Raw genomic sequence first — 17,320 nt, forward strand, 5'->3', positions numbered from 1 at the left:
CAATACTCCCCAACTATCCCCAATCCCCCATTCCCTAGTCCCATTGTCTGTAAACAACAATCAGTAGAGCCGACCTTCCCCTTTTTCCCCCATTAAATGTCGTGCCCAGGTCCACCGCATCACACGTAGACAACTTTCGGACATCTTGCTAGTTATTCTTAGTCTATGTCAGTTAAGGACTCGTTTCCATTAATTATGACTCTTCGTTGCACCAGAATGTGATTATATGGCACCAGTAGTGAGTTTAGGACCTTTCCCATACCTCCTTCCATCTTCTTCCCCAAACAACAACAACAACAACAACAACTACAACTACAACAACAATGACAACAACAACGACGCTGCGCGGGGGGAGTGTGCGTCATCACACCGGCTCGGTTAGCCGCCATTGACAATGCGCTCCGGACCATGCGCTCCACGGGGTTACCACGAAGGGGCTCCTTGTCAGCTCCTCGTCAAGGGCGGAGCCGGTAACCCCCCCGCACGCACCCAATGAGAAGCGACGTGCCGATTCCATCTGGGGCGGAGCTAACGAGCCGAGGGTGTGTCACTCCCCGCCGGATATACGAAGCGACTCACCGGATGTGAGGTGAGATGCGCCCACAGCTTGAGACGACAAGACGCCACCTCGAGCGCTGTGAAACCTCCTGCATCTACTGGACCGTACAGTACCCTGTCCTTGAGCCAAGAGTGCACCTTGAGCCATCGATTCTGCCTTTCCTGGCCATCAATCCCCGTGTGAGTCAGCCTTTTGTCCCGTTTATCTGTCGTCTGTTGGGGTTAATATAAGATTGTGTCTAAGTGCTTGTCTTTCTATGCTGTACCTCTCGTCCCTGTAATCTGACCTTCCGAACGAATATAATCTCCTCCGGAGGTCTTGAGAACCGTATCCCTGGTGTGTCATTTTAATCCCAGCCGTGTGTCTTTTCCTTCATTGACCTAGCGTAGCGCGATTAGTCAACGTTCGGGTATAATCGGGTAACTTGTGCAGACGTGGTCATACCAAACCGCTCGGTAAATAACATCTAAGCCACGTCTGTAACAATATATATATATATATATATATATATATATATATATATATATATATATATATATATATATATATATATATATATATATATATATATATATATATATATATATTTTTGCGAATATGGAATTTGGCCTCCATATCCGCTTGTAAATATTCCCCTATTTCCCCAATACTCCCCAACTATCCCCAATCCCCCATTCCCTCGTCCCATTGTCTGTAAACAACAATCAGTAGAGCCGACCTTCCCCTTTTTCCCCATTAAATGTCGTGCCCAGGTCCACCGCATCTCACGTAGACAACTTTCGGACATCTTGCTAGTTATTCTTAGTCTATGTCAGTTAAGGACCCCTTTCCATTAATTCTGACTCTTCGTTGCACCAGAATGTGATTATATGGCACCAGTAGTGAGTTTAGGACCTTTCCCATACCTCCTCCCATCTTCTTCCCCAAACAACAACTACAACTACAACTACAACTACAACAACAATTACAACAACAACGACGCTGCGCGGGGGGAGTGTGCGTCATCACACCGGCTCGGTTAGCCGCCATTGACAATGCGCGCCGGACCATGCGCTCCACGGGGTTACCACGAAGGGGCTCCTTGTCAGTCCCCCGTCAAGGGCGGAGCCTGGTAAACCACCCCGCACGCACCCAATGAGAAGCAACGTGCCGATTCCACGAGGCGGAGCTAACGAGCCGAGGGCGTGTCACTCCCCGCCGGATATACGAAGCGACTCCCCGGATGTGAGTCAGATGCGCCCCCAGCTTGAGACGACAAGACGCCACCTCGAGCGCTGTGAAACCTCCCGCATCTCTGGACCGGACCGGGTTGACCCTGTCCTTGAGCCAAGAGTGCACCTTGAGCCATCGATTCTGCCTTTCCTAGCCATCAATCCCCGTGTGAGTCAGCCTTTTGTCCCGTTTATCTGTCGTCTGTTGGGGTTAATATAAGATTGTGTCTAAGTGCTTGTCTTTCTATGCTGTACCTCTCGTCCCTGTAATCTGACCTTCCGCCCTAATATAATCTCCTCCGGAGGTCTTGAGAACCGTATCCCTGGTGTCGCGTCAATTTAATCCCAGCCGTGTGTCTTTTCCTTCATTGACCTAGCGTAGCGCGATTAGTCAACGTTCGGGTATAATCGGGTAACTTGTGCAGACGTGGTCATACCAAAACCGCTCGGTAAATAACATCTAAGCCACGTCTGTAACAATTGGTGTCGAGGAGTGGAATTCGAACCCGGGACTAAATTTATTAGGCCCAAATTGGTAATAGAATCGATTCGGAGCGCGTTTCCCGCGCGAAATTATAACGGCGAAATTTGAATTTGTTTTACGAAAATAAAAACCCGAATTTTGAAAGTCGCGCTATGGCAGACCAAGACAGCTGGGGTCCGGTAGGGGAGAGTGAGGCAGGGTCGGTCCAGGACCAAATTGAGGGACGCGAGGAGAGCGAAGCAGCGAGGGTAGCAGACGCACAAAATGGCGCCTCGCTGGTCACCGCGCCCGCGACCGTGGTAGCGCCGCCGATGGATTGGGGCCTATTTATGGAACAAATAAAGGCCTTTATGGTTAAGTCGGGTGAAGAAATGAAGGACGAGATGAGGGCTAATAGTCAGCAATTGGGAAACCAAATTGTGGGATTGAGGGCTGATAGTGAGCGATTGGAGGGCCAATTGGGGGTAATGAGGGACGAAGCGAGGGCTCGGAGTGAGCAATTGGGGGTAATGGGAAACCAAATGGGGGTAATGAGGGACGAAGCGAGGGGTACCGGTGAGAAGTTAGACAATAATTTTGAGGGGTTAGACAACGGGATAAAAGAGGTGAAAAATGGGTTAACGGGGGTAGAAAACAGAATGGCCGCTCAAGAGAATCAAATGGAAGGGATGCAAAAAGGGTTAGAGGGGTTAGAAAACACCATGGAAGGCAAATTAAGGGACATGAGGGACCAAGCGGAAAGGGAAGTTAACCAAATGGGGCAGCAGATAGAGGGGGTCAGAATGGGGGTAGAAGCCAAACTGGATGCTCACAGGGAGGAAATGGAGCAGATGAGGGTGGCATCTGGGCAGGAGATGCAAGTGATGGGAGAGGAGATCAGGAGAGGAGTGAGTGAGGAGGTCGGAGGAGTGCGCGAGGAGGTGAGGCACTGTAGGGAGCACATGGAGAAGGAGGTGAGAAAGGGGACTGTAAAGTTACAAGGGGGCATAGAGGACCTGACGCAGGAGGTGGAGCAGCTGACGGTGGGACAGACGGAGTTAGTGGAGCAGGTTCAAAGGAACACTGCGGTATTAGGAGGTTTAAAAGCGACACAGAGAGAACTAAAAGATGACTTGGTGGCGACGAAGAGGGAATGTCAGATGGTACGTGAGGGACTGACAACGAGGTTGGACGAGGTGATAGAGGTAATGGAGACGAAGGACCGGCAGGTGAGGACGCACCTGGAAACGGTCAAGGTAGCCTTAGAGGATGAGCTTGAGGAGACGTACCGGGGAATAAAAGAGGTGAAGCACAAATTAGAAGAAGTGGAAGAAGGGATGAGCGAAATTAAGAAGCGACGGAGAGGGGATAAGAAAGAGATAAAAGAGGAGATAAAAGAATTGGTCCAAAGTCTGTGTTTGGATCGTGATGATGTGCTCATTAACCGGATGAGGGATTCGCAGGTGATGGAGGAGAAGCGAAGAGGAAGAGGACCCGGTGTAAGTGGTGACCAATATGGTCGTGCGTATGATGCGCCAGGGGATTTAAGAAGCTTGGGGGTCGAGATGGACCCGGGTGTTCGTGAGAGGCCGTGGGTGAAGGGTGCGACAGGTCTGGTGTGCGAAAGAGGAGGTGTGCAAGAAAGTCCGACTCTGGGGTGTGTGAGGAAAAAGTGCGTGCCAAGGAGTGAGGGTGCTGGCGAGAGTGAGTCGGTCGTAGCGCGTGTGCGAGGGAGCACATGGAAGCGTGCTGTGGTGAGTGTTACAGAGGGTGTGACGGGAGAGTGTGCGCGAGGAAGGTGTGTGACGGACAGGTGCATGGGGAAAGAGTGCGCTGTCAAAGGCAAGGAAGAATGCACACCTGTGGTGAGTGTTACAGAGGGTGTGACGGGAGAGTGTGTGCGAGGAAGGTGTGTGACGGACAGGTGCATGGGGAAAGAGTGCGCTGTCAAAGGCAAGGAAGAATGCACACCTGTGGTGAGTGTTACAGAGGGTGTGACGGGAGAGTGTGCGCGAGGAAGGTGTGTGACGGACAGGTGCATGGGGAAAGAGTGCGCTGTCAAAGGCAAGGAAGAATGCACACCTGTGGTGAGTGTTACAGAGGGTGTGACGGGAGAGTGTGCGCGAGAAAGGTGTGTGACGGACAGGTGCATGGGGAAAGAGTGCGCTGTCAAGAGTAAGGGTGAGTGCGCTGTCAGGAATGGAGGTGAAAGTAGTGAGAGTGACATGGAGCGTGAGTTAGTTGTGACAGGTGAGCGAGGATGTACACCTGGGATGGAAGGATGCACACCTGGAATGGTAGAGCGTGAGTGGGAATGCACGCTGGAGTTGGTGGTGAGGCACGTGGTTGGGTGTGCGAATGAGAGCACACCTGTGATTGTCACAGAGGAGGTGACCGAGGAGGGGGCGCGAAGCGGTGTATTGGTGAGGTGTGCGAGCAACGAATGTGTGCCAAAGTGTTCGGTGGTCAGGTGTGTGACCAAGGCTGTGAGTGGAATGGGTGTACCTGGGTGTGTAAGGAAAGGTACGAGGAGCATGGGCACGGCTGGATGTGTGAGCAAGGAACGGGCTGCGGGGTGTAAGCGTCCAGGTGAAGCATCGACGTTAGACGGGGTAGAGTTTAGAACGACTTATAGCCGAATCGGGCCCTCGGTGCGTGCTGGGCCTCGCTTTGAACGGCCGCGTCCGTGCTCCACTAGGCGGAGCGGGCAGCCCGATAGGAAGGGTCGTTATGGCGAGCACGTTTTGTTGAGACGTGCCGGCAGGTCGAGATCGGGACATTGGATGGCTCCACGCCGAGGTGATGCGTGGGATCTCGGCCCGGGTAAGCCCCCGTCCCTGCACCGAGTGCCGGACGCATCCAGCTGCTGGCACAAAACAACCAGCATCCATTGCTTGGCTTTACGAAGCCGGGCTTTGGACAGGGATTGGCGCACCGAGAGGTATTAGTGAGTCGACTGGGTGATGAGGTTAGTGTTTTGGACCCCAAATTAGAGAAAAACAAAATTTGATGATTGGCAAAGGATTGGCAGTAGTGATTGGCAGATGATGGGCAGTGATTGGCAAATTTTTAATTTGTTGAAATTTGATGTGCAAAATTGGTAGTGAGAGACCCCCGATGTGGTGGGATGGCAAATCCACCATCCTTCCCATGTGGGGGCAAAGGAGCACTAGATTATGGGGTGTATGGCAGTGAAAACTAGCCCGGGTGGGTTAGGTTATATTGTAGGGATCTAGCGAAGATGACATTAGGTAACGTTAAGTTTAGTTAGTGACTGATACCTGTAGTGGGGACGCAGGTAGATTAGTGTGGATGATAATGACGAGGGAGCGCAATAGTTTAAAGGGACGACTGGGAAGCGCAAGTTTTAGAAGGGAGAAGTTAGCTGAGATGATGCCGTGTGTGTGAGGATTGAACAGGTGTGCAATTGAACAGGTGTGATTGCACAGGTGTGCAACTGGACGGGTGTGTGGAGCAATGGATGAGTAGTGAGTGTGGTGGATCAGCGCGAATGCGCTTGGGGAGAGAAGGGTGCAGGCGGCACCAAGAATGAGGGCACAGGTGTGCAGGTACAGGTGTGTGGAGAGAGTTGGAGTAAGTGGTACGGAGTGGTGTGCATGGTGCGAAGGTGTGGATGGGGGAAGAGTGGACCCTTTTCACGAGTACCCGGGGCGGGTAGTGTAAGTGTTAGGTAGAGGGTACAGGTAAATTGTGGTTGGATATTGGCATCTGTGGTGCGGTAGCAGAATGGTGTTGTGAATGGGTGCATTAGTGTTGTGGAAATGGCTGGGCGTGTAGCCTGTTAGTGTGTGTAGTTGGTTGGGCACTCCACCACTGTGAGGATGTCGGCCAGGTGAGGCCGCAGGTGGGCTCTGGGAGCCGGTAGAGTTGTGGATGGGGCCCGAGGATCCGGAGGACGGACCCGGGTAGCCCAGTGCCAGAAAGGGCACCGAGTGGGGAGAGAGCCAGAGGGCCTTCCCCAGGTAGTTAGGTTAGGGTGAGGAGCAGGTAAGCTCGGAGGCAACTGCAGTGGTGGAGGTGTGCAGGTGGGTAGACCCACTGGGAGAGGTACACGCCACAGCCCAGAAATTGTGCGAGGGCACCGGGAGATGAATCGGGGGAGTGAGACCCCAAATTGAAGAGCACCACAGTTTGGCCAATGGGAATTGGTTTTTAGAACCCATAGTGTAAGCGGGCCAATGGTTTGGCCGGAGAAAGACCCCGGGTAGTGTAAAGTTGATAAAGTCATTTAGGAAATAGTTAGGATTGATGAACCTGTCGCACCATACGCAGCCACTTACCTGTGGTGATGATGATGACTCCACACCTGTGTTTTCTTTGTTCTGTGTGCAGGAAATGAGAATTGCTGTGAGGATTTGTGAGACGCATCACGACGTGGATGAGACATTGGGGTGATTCCATCTCTCCCTCCCTAGGAGGGACTGATGACGAATTGGTAATGGCAAATTATGATGTTGAGTTGGAGATGGCAAATTATGATGTTGAGTTGAAAATGGCAAATTTGATTGGTTAGGAGGGAGAGAAGACGAATTTGGTTTATGGGAGGAACGGGGAAGACAGTAGGGATGTTTGTTGATTTGTAAAGTAGATGTTTATGGGTAGTGTTGTGTTGTGTGGATACAGTAAGGGGTAAGGGAGGGGCCATGTAGGTTACCTGGTGGGGGGGGGGGGGCGTACGATAGAAACGTACCTGTCTCACCTGGTTCCCATGTGCCCCCAGTGTGCATCATCTTACATTGCGTGCACTTTTGCGCCCTTACCACCTTACTCACTTGTCTTTTCTTTTGTCTCCCACCTCCGAGGATCTGGCTTTGGGGTAGAGAGAGAGGAGAGAGAGGTGCTGGCTACGCAGTTGTGGGCCTGCACTTTCGCTGCTTGCTGCTTGGATCGATACACCATATGGACCGCAATGTTTGTGGCCACCCACCATGGACCGCAGCTCTTTTGCGGCCAAGCACCACCCGTGGATGGACCTATGGGTCAACGTGGCACCTATGCCATGCAGGTGAACCACTTTTAGTTGACACCACTGAAGGCCACAATATAGAAATGGACGCGGTTGGCGCCTTTCTTTATTTTTTGAAAGAGGCAAGAAGGCCAAGTGCACCACACGAAGGCAAGACCAGCGGCAGAACATCGGCCGGCTGCGACACCACCGGTGATTTATAGACACTTTATTGGTGCACCGGATGGTGCTCACTGTGTGATGGGGTGGTGCTTGATGCTTGGAAGGGGTGCTCTGCACATTATTAAAGGCCGTAGGCCACAGAGCACTCGTGGGTTGGTGTATCGATGCTAGCATGCGTGCTCTCTCAATGCATAACATCTGCATGTGTTCCTCCAAAAACAGGTCCTGGATCGTAGTGTAAAAATCAGCGTAGTCTTGTGTAAATAATGCTCCCTACCGGCTGTATGTTTAGTTTGAGGATTCTTTCCGGATTCGGTTATCCTGTGGGTGTGTTTCTGTGAGGAGAAGGGTGCAACGTCGCAGGGGGACATATTTACTCATTTGTGAATATCTGTAAAACTGTCGCACTCAGGGTAGAGTTAATAGTAGAGGGAACTACATTGCGTGCCACACTAAAGTAGGTAAAAATTTATCGGGTCGGGACGCCCCGAGGGTAGAGAAGGGTGCAATGTTGCGAATATGGAATTTGGCCTCCATATCCGCTTGTAAATATTCCCCTATTTCCCCAATACTCCCCAACTATCCCCAATCCCCCATTCCCTAGTCCCATTGTCTGTAAACAACAATCAGTAGAGCCGACCTTCCCCTTTTTCCCCCATTAAATGTCGTGCCCAGGTCCACCGCATCTCACGTAGACAACTTTCGGACATCTTGCTAGTTATTCTTAGTCTATGTCAGTTAAGGACCCCTTTCCATTAATTCTGACTCTTCGTTGCACCAGAATGTGATTATATGGCACCAGTAGTGAGTTTAGGACCTTTCCCATACCTCCTCCCATCTTCTTCCCCAAACAACAACTACAACTACAACTACAACTACAACTACAACTACAACAACAATTACAACAACAACGACGCTGCGCGGGGGGAGTGTGCGTCATCACACCGGCTCGGTTAGCCGCCATTGACAATGCGCGCCGGACCATGCGCTCCACGGGGTTACCACGAAGGGGCTCCTTGTCAGTCCCCCGTCAAGGGCGGAGCCTGGTAAACCCCCCCGCACGCACCCAATGAGAAGCAACGTGCCGATTCCACGAGGCGGAGATAACGAGCCGAGGGCGTGTCACTCCCCGCCGGATATACGAAGCGACTCCCCGGATGTGAGTCAGATGCGCCCCCAGCTTGAGACGACAAGACGCCACCTCGAGCGCTGTGAAACCTCCCGCATCCCGGGACGGACCGGGTCGACCCTGTCCTTGAGCCAAGAGTGCACCTTGAGCCATCGATTCTGCCTTTCCTAGCCATCAATCCCCGTGTGAGTCAGCCTTTTGTCCCGTTTATCTGTCGTCTGTTGGGGTTAATATAAGATTGTGTCTAAGTGCTTGTCTTTCTATGCTGTACCTCTCGTCCCTGTAATCTGACCTTCCGCCCTAATATAATCTCCTCCGGAGGTCTTGAGAACCGTATCCCTGGTGTCGCGTCAATTTAATCCCAGCCGTGTGTCTTTTCCTTCATTGACCTAGCGTAGCGCGATTAGTCAACGTTCGGGTATAATCGGGTAACTTGTGCAGACGTGGTCATACCAAAACCGCTCGGTAAATAACATCTAAGCCACGTCTGTAACAATATATATATATATATATATATATATATATATATATATATATATATATATATATATATATATATATATACATATATATATATATATATATATATATATATATATATATATTGCGGATATGAGGATTGAGTTTTTTTGATTGTGTTGTATTGTATAGTAAATGGTTGTGAATTATTGGTTTAGTCTGAGCCCTCCTTGCTCCAGTGTGTATAAAGGTCAAAGGGCGTTCCGGTAGTTAATTCCATAAAGCATACATGAAGGACACTATAATATCCCTGTTCAGTAGTTTATTTCCTTATTCTGTGTATTAAGTTAAGGCTTTGTCTTCCATTAAAATGACACTCCATTGCACCAAGTGAAATAAGATAGAGTCCCTTCATTCCTCATTCCCATAACCTCCATTTCCCCTTTCGTCATGGCCAAGCCTCGATTGCCAATACTAAATCCCCTCCAAAACCACCATTGAACATGTGCTCGGGTCGGGGAAGAAAGGCGTGCCCGCCCGTCGTCATCAAGGGCGGAGCCAGAGGGTCGCGCGACCAACCAGGGCCGAGGTGAGCACACCGATGGGCGTGTCCTGAAGGCCGGCGGCTTAATCGCCGGAGGCGCTATAAAGGCACGCACGCAAGAAGCAAGTGGGTTGGTCGTCAGTGGTGTTCAGTGGTTGGGTTGGTCGTCAGTGGTTGGGTTGGTCGTCAGTGGTGGTCAGTGGTTGGGTTGGTCGTCAGTGGTTGTCAGTGGTTGGGTTGGTCATCAGTGGTGGTCAGTGGTTGCGTTGGTCGTCAGTGGTTGCGTTGGTTGCGTTGAGTTGTCGGTGGTGAGAAGATCCAGATGAGCTTTGGAGAGAGAGAAGGTTCAAGGTCAATTACAAGCAGTTGCGCCAGAGACGGCAGATGCGCCCTGAGGTGAGCCAGAGAAGCAGCTTTGGCTCCACAAGCAGCGTTGACTCCACCAGGCAGCTTCAACCCGTTACCCCGCGGGAACCAGATAGCGGTTGTATCGGTGGCCGTCGAGGTCCAGCCGACGTCCCGTGCGGGATCAAGCCCGAACCATCTGCCCCAGCTGAACCTTCCCATTCCTCCTTCCAGCATTCATTCCTGCCATTCCATCCTTCTTGTGTACATGAGTTTGTTCTGTTTGTTCTGTCCTGGGTATTTAATTAAGTTTGTATAAGATAGTATTTTCACTGTGTCACCTGCTTTTTCCATGTTCCCTGTATATAACTTTGACTGCTCCTTTTGCTTGTGTGTGTAAATAATAAATCCCGTTACTCTTCTGTACGTCTTCTTCTTCCTCTTTACATTCGGTCGCTTTAGAGGTTTCCAAATTGAATATCTGTGGCGCGATCCAGCCAACGTTCGGGAATCGGGTTTAGTCGGGGAAAACTGTTCGGCCGCGGTGCCTCCGCTCGGCAAACAACATCCTTATCTTGAATTTATACGACCGTAACAACATATATAAGATTACTTTTCTTACACTGCAAAAATATATATGGGTTTTGTGATGTAATGTGATATTATATTCGACTTAATAATGTTAAAATGAGTTTTGCGGTTGACAAAGATGAATTTGATATGCTTGTTTCTAAGATAATATTTAAAGTTTGATTAGTAAATATATATAAAGTTTTTTTGTAGTTACATTCACATGAAGTGAATGATTTTACATCTCCAAGCAGAATTGGGAGAATCTTGGTGCCGCAGAGTCTGGAAGAACATATCTTCCTCATTAAGGAGATCTTAATATGCATTCCTCAATCAGCGGGATATCCCTCTGCTCAATATTTCACTCGACCAATCACATTGTATCCCTCGATCCTTGCTCCCTCCCACCTACACTTTGCATAACCAATCGTACTGCTCTCCTCCCCTTTCTTCGCTCCTCCCCCTCCACTTGCTCCTCCCATTTTCAACTTGTATAAAGATCAGAACTGACGTCCAAATACTTAGGATTATCACTGTGTTTGTAAAATGTTGGTTTGTTGTACTTATGATTTTTCACTAGGTTTGTAATGTTGTAAATGTTGTACTTAGGATACTTCACTTGGCTGGTCGATTCTGTATGTTTACACTGTATGTTGACTGTATACTGTGCATTCTACTGTTATTTGGTGTATCCTTATGATGTTTCCTTTAATGTACATCTCTACTGTACCAGGATTTTTCACTTGGGACTTTCTGTGAATCTTGCAATGTGCTTTTGTGAATTGGAGTATGCTCTTCTTGGTTTGATAAAGGTTATTGTTCCTTGATGTGTGTTTCCTTGCAGACAGAAAGTGTTGTCCTCCTCGGGAATTAAAATTTGTGATTCTTCTTCTGACAAAAGTTTATGGACATTGAATTTCTTGATTCATCTATTACAGACTGTAGAAAAATATCTACATCAGTCTCCTACCATAAAAACCCCTTTCATCGTGTTGGCGACGGATGGTGCAAGTTGAAACTGTCGTACCTTGTGTGCAAAGGTCAGCTTGAATCTGTTTGGCAGTTAATTGAGGTGCTTTATCCACCAATCGAACAAACAATTCTTCGCGGCAATATTCGATCAAGTTTTCTCTTGAGGCCATGTCCAGGGAGGTTGGCGACAATGCCACGGTCCTTAAACTTCCTGATAACATTGCGTACGTGGAATAAGCTAAGATGTAGTAATTATTTAAACTTTTTTTTGTTCCACCGCAAAACAAAGAAATACATTATGTAGATACCAAAATATTTTTTAATTTCACCAATTTTCTGGGACAATTTTTTCAATGCTATTTCTTCTTATTTTCTGATTTAATAGGATATATTAAGTTCTGAATCAAAAACAAAGGTTCTGGAATATTAACAGTGAAATAAAGAACTGTTGAGACCAGACACTTTTGTCAATTTCAACTTATTTTTTGGAGAAAATCGAGTTATTTGAAAAAAAGGCAAGGGTGCCAATATTTTTGGCCACAACTGTACAAACACACACAAAGGAGGATACTTTATGACCTGGGAGGGCCATGTTCCACCTTCTGAAACACACATACAAGCACATACGCACACAAGCATATATCTTCAGTATTAAATGCATCATACCTGAATCATGAAGAAGAGTGGACATATGTTGTGTGCAAGAGACGAGATGGAAGGGAAGTGGTGTGAGAATGGTGAAGGGTAGGCAGGGACAGAAATACAAGTTCGTGTGGCAAGGGTGCCCGGAGGGCGTGAATGGTGTTGGTGTCCTGTTTTCTGAGGAGTTTGTAGACAGTGTGGTGAGTGTGACTAGAGTGAGTGATAGGTTGATGATGGTGAAAATGATGATTGGAAAGCTCTTGGTGAACATCATCTCGGGATATGCTCCGCAGGTTGGTCGAAGCAATGAAGAGGACAAGTTGTGATGTGCGATAGAGAAGCTGATGGAAAATGTGAAAGATGAGGAAGTTGTTGTGGTGGGAGGAGACCTGAATGGACATGTGGGAAGGCGTATGGATGGTTTTGAGGGAGTTCATGGGGGTTACGGATATGGTGTGAGAAATGGAGAAGGTGAAAGGATTTTGGAGTTTGCTGATGGAGCTGATTTGTTGATTTGTAATACTCAGTTCCAGAAAGAGGATAATAAGCTTGTTACATACACGTCAGGTGGTTGGACGACAACCGTTGACTACCTGATGGTGCATAGGCGAGATAGGGGGCACCTCCGGGACACAAAGGTGATCCCGGGGGAGGAGGCTTTCACAGCACCACTTGGTTGTCTGCGACATAAGGGTGAAAGGTGCGAGGAGAGCTCGGCGGGTGAAGTACCAACCAAGAATGAAGGTGTGGAGGTTGAAAGAGGTGACAGTAAGGGAGGCATTAAAAGAGAGGCTGAGTAGGATTGACGAGAAGAGGAAGAAGTTCAAGGAGTGGCAGAAGGCGAAGGGTACGGGAGCAGAAACAGCAGAGCATGAAAGTTATAAGGCAGCCAGGAAGGCTGCAACGAAAGAGGTAGCAAAGGCGCAGGAGGCATGTAGGAAAATGTTTGGAGAACGCTTGGATTCGGAAGAGGGTCAGAAAGCAGTATTCAGGATTGCAAAGCACATAGCGAAAGAGAGGTGTGATGTGATGGGGGTGAGTTGCTTGAAGGATGAAGTGGGACAAATCGTTGTCGACCCAGATGGAATTAAAGGAAGATGGAAAAGATATATGGAAATGCTGTTGAATACAGAGAATGAATGGGATGGCAACATAGAGAGTAACCCCGTTTTGGGACCGGCAGAGACGATAACTGAGAAGGAAGTTGAGGAAGCGATAAAAGCAATGAAGAGTGGAAAAGCGGGAGGGCCGACGGGAGTTGTGGGAGATATGTTGAAGGCAGCAGGAAGTTGGGGTGTGAAGAGAATGACAGAGATCTGTAATCTGGTGGTGAAAGAAGCCCGCATTCCAGTGGAATGGGAACTGAGTACCCTCGTCCCTCTATACAAGGGTAAAGGTGACCCTCTGGAATGTGGCTCGTACCGAGCGATAAAGTTATTGGAGCATGGAATGAAGGTATTGGAAAGGGTGTTGGAGAGGAGGATAAGGAAGAAAGTGAAGATCGACGAAATGCAGTTTTGATTTATGCCAGGAAGAGGAACGACAGATGCGCTTTTCATTGTGAGGCAATTGCAGGAGAAGTACATGGAGAAGCGGCAGAAGTTGTTTCTTGGGTTTGTTGATCTGGAGAAAGCATTCGATAGGGTTCCACGCAAAGTATTGACATGGGCATTGAGGAAGTTAGTAGTGGAGGAATGGTTGATCAGAGTAGTGATGGCAATGTACAAAAGAGCACGCACAGCTGTAAGGACGAAGGATGGGAACAGTGGTGAGTTTGAGGTGAAGGTGGGAGTGCATCAGGGGTCGGTACTAAGTCCACTACTATTTGCAGCTGTGATGGAGGTGCTGGCTCAGAACGTAAAGGAGGGTTTACCGTGGGAGTTGTTGTATGCAGATGATCTGGTGTTGATTGCGGAAAGTATGGATGGACTGAAGGAAAAGATGAACAAGTGGAAGGAATGTATGGCGACAAAAGGTCTGAAGGTGAATATCGGAAAGACGAAGGTGATGGCAAGTGGTAAAGCATGTGGTGAGGTGGAAAGAACTGGGAAGTGGCCGTGTGCTGCGTGCAGGAAGGGTGTCGGAGTGAACTCCATTCAATGTACAATGTGCGCTGAGTGGGTTCATCAAAAATGTAGTGGTCTGAGAGGGTCATTTACCAGTGTGGCAGCTTCATTCAAATGTCAGGTGTGCACAGAGGGAGCTGCAGATGGAGGAAATGTTGAGTTGGATCTTGGAGACGGCGTGAAGCTGGAAGGTGTGAAAACATTTTGCTACCTCGGAGACATGCTGAATGGAGAAGGTGGATCAGACTTGGCAACGGTTGCTCGAGTGAGATGTGCATGGAAGAAGTTTCGGGAACTGAGTGGCGTGCTGATGAGGAGGAGAGTGTCGCTGAAGCTGAAGGGAAAGGTGTGTGCTGCATGTGTGAGAAATGTTATGATTTATGGGAGCGAGACATGGGTAATGAACGTAGAGCAGCAACGAAGGCTGGAAAGGGTGGAAATGCGAATGGTTCGATGGATGTGTGGAGTATCGTTGAGAGAGAGGAAGACAAATGATGAATTGTGAAAGATGATGGGAATATTGCCTGTGATTGATGCTGTGAAGAGGAACAGGTTGAGATGGTTTGGTCATGTGTTGAGGAAGGATGAAAGTGTTACTGGTTGAGAAGAGTGATGGAAATTAATGTAGAAGGAAGTAGAGGACGGGGAAGACCGAGAAAGACTTGGCTAAAGATGGTGGAAGAAGAAATGCGGGCAAGGGGGTGAACAAGGAGAGATGCAGAAAAAGGGCAAAATGGAGAAGATTGTCATGGGGACCGCAAGGCTAACCCCCGTTCTAGCAGGGAAAATGGCCTTAAAATGCATGTTGTGTGTTGTTGTATACCTGAATCAAAAGAACATTTCCGAGCTTTTCCAAGATGGTGTCCGAACATGCTTTTATGTTCTGTATAAACAGGCATGGGCAGGAAGACAGATGTAAGATCAGGCAAAAGTATTTTCACATATGCAGAGCGAGTGTTGACGATGTCACAGCTGGTAAGTAAAATATAAAATGCACGCACGCACACACATGAGATAGAAGCTACAACAGCAGCAACTTGACGAACACATATGACGAACATACCCGTGACGAACAAAAAAGTCAGCAAGCATGACATCACGTGTCACATGGATTCAGAGGTATGACGTTTTTAAGCATAAACTTTTAAAACCTAGCTCCTCCCTCATTTTTGATCCTATCGAAGGGAAACTTCACAGTTCTGTTCAGCATATCAGTCTACTAAAATGACCTTTTGGAATTTGCGATAGGTCTTGTGGTTTGGCAGACATCAATAAACGGGAATTCTTTTTTTATATAACTCTTGAACCGCTTCATTGATCGACGTGAAATTTTATATAATAGTCGAGGTAATGAAGTGTAACATGTGTGCAAAATTTCAAGATGATTGGATGTACGGTCTGGAAGGTAGAAGTTGTTATTTCGTGAAGAAGAAGAGTCCTCTGGAGTGGGCATGGAATTTTTTTTTTTTTTTTTTTTTTTGTATACAAGATCGAGGCTCGTGAAAGAGCGAACATTAATCACACAGAAAGACAAACAGACACACAAAACAAATAACATCGGGAGCGGTAGACAAGATGGGGAGAGAGGGGGAAGGACACAAACACAACATTTGAGAGCAGGGACCGAGAGACATGGAGACATCGAGAGAACTGTGGGAGGGAGAGGGCTTTGGGGGGGAGGCATGGGAAAGGGGGGGGGGGTGGGAGAGGTATAATACATATGGACACTGCCAAGACTTCCAGGAAAGAAGTTGGAATTTCAAACAAGGTGGATCTGGGGTGAATTAGTGGGGGTAGAAAAGATCAAGGTTTTGGATGGGGGAAGATAAGAGATGGTGGTGAACAGCTGTTTTGAAGACCTGGAGGGAGGAGTGTGATTGAAGTGAGTGTGGGAGTTTGTTCCAGAGGCGGGAGAAAAAAGGAATGAAAGAGTGAAGGTGAGCAGAGAGCAGAGATTTCGGCAGTTTAACCATCAGAGGGTGGCTGGCAGATCTTGTGCGACCTGTAGGAATATTTGGGGGACAGAGCACAGAGAGAGCTGGGGGAGCAAGGCCGGAGAGGAGTCGGTAGAAGACAGAAAGACCACCTACCTGCCTGCGGTGAGTGAGTGAAAGGCCCTCAGAGATAGCTTCATCGCGGGAGATTCCAATGATTCTGAAAGCTTTGGATTCAACAGCGTGAAGCCGAGCCAGGTGTGAGGCAGGAGCACCAGCCCATAGGGGAGAACAGTATTCCATTGAGCAGCGGATGAAAGCCTTGTATGTGGTGAGGAGCTCAGGTGTGCCTAGGAAGGACTTCGCACGACGGAGGATGCCCAGTCGGCGACTGGCTTTGGAGGCCAGCTTGGAAATGTGGTTTTCCCAAGAAAGATCATGGCAGATGGTGAGACCCAAAAGCTTGAGCGACAGAACTTCTTGGAGAGGATTGTTGAGAAAGTAGATGGGAGGGTTGTCCAGTCGATCTTTTCGGAGAGACATAGTAAGAGTGTGAGATTTGTCAGGATTGAAAGACATGTTCCACATGTTTGACCAGTCTGTGATTTTGTCCAGGTCTTCAGAGAGTGAGGAGGCTGCAGACTGCCGATCTGAGGGAAGAGGAATGGAGCGGCAGAGAGTGGAGTCATCAGCAAAGAGATACAGAGGATTTTCCAGAGAGTCGGAGAGATCATTGATAAAGACCAGAAAAAGCACAGGGCCCAGCACACTGCCTTGGGGAACTCCAGCCTGAACGGGAAGGGGAGATGAGAGAAATCCATTCAGGGCCACACGTTGACTACGACCAGAGAGGAAGTCCGCAAGCCATGCATGGAGATTTCCATGGATACCATAGGAGGAGAGTTTGGTGAGCAGAGCGGGTTGCCAGACCTTGCCAGACGTGGGGGAGACATTGGTCGTTGTTCCATCTCTTCCTCCTTAGGAGGGATTGGGGACGAATTTGGTATGGAGGGATTGGGACAGACAAGACGGGTAGCGACGAATCTGTAAATGGGTAGATTGTGTAAATACGGGGTAGGGGCAAGGGTAGAGTAGGTGACATACGGATGGGGACGAGCTTTCTCGGCTCACTCTCCTGCGCACCTCACCTTGCATTGCCTTGTTTTAACGTGTACTCTTGCGATCTTGCCCCGCTGCAATCCCCTTGTCTTTTAAGCTGGCCGTCCCCCGATCCTGGATATTATAACGCTCCTTTCCAGTCGAGATTGGCCAGGGTG

At 48.6% G+C, this 17,320-nt stretch overlaps 1 long non-coding RNA gene across 1 annotated transcript in view; it reads right to left on the reverse strand.

The window, feature by feature from the left end:
* LOC137430566 (uncharacterized) overlaps window positions 1-17,320 on the reverse strand; it is a 61,310-nt gene that overhangs the window by 24,619 nt on the left and 19,371 nt on the right. Inside the window, exon 2 of the long non-coding RNA XR_013623960.1 lies at window positions 14,933-14,992. This is a non-coding gene — a long non-coding RNA (uncharacterized LOC137430566). The remainder of the gene's footprint in view (window positions 1-14,932; window positions 14,993-17,320) is intronic.

This window comes from Myxine glutinosa, chromosome 7 (genome assembly GCF_964187855.1).
Source record: "Myxine glutinosa chromosome 7, kmMyxGlut1.1, whole genome shotgun sequence".
Taxonomy (NCBI): domain Eukaryota; kingdom Metazoa; phylum Chordata; class Myxini; order Myxiniformes; family Myxinidae; genus Myxine; species Myxine glutinosa.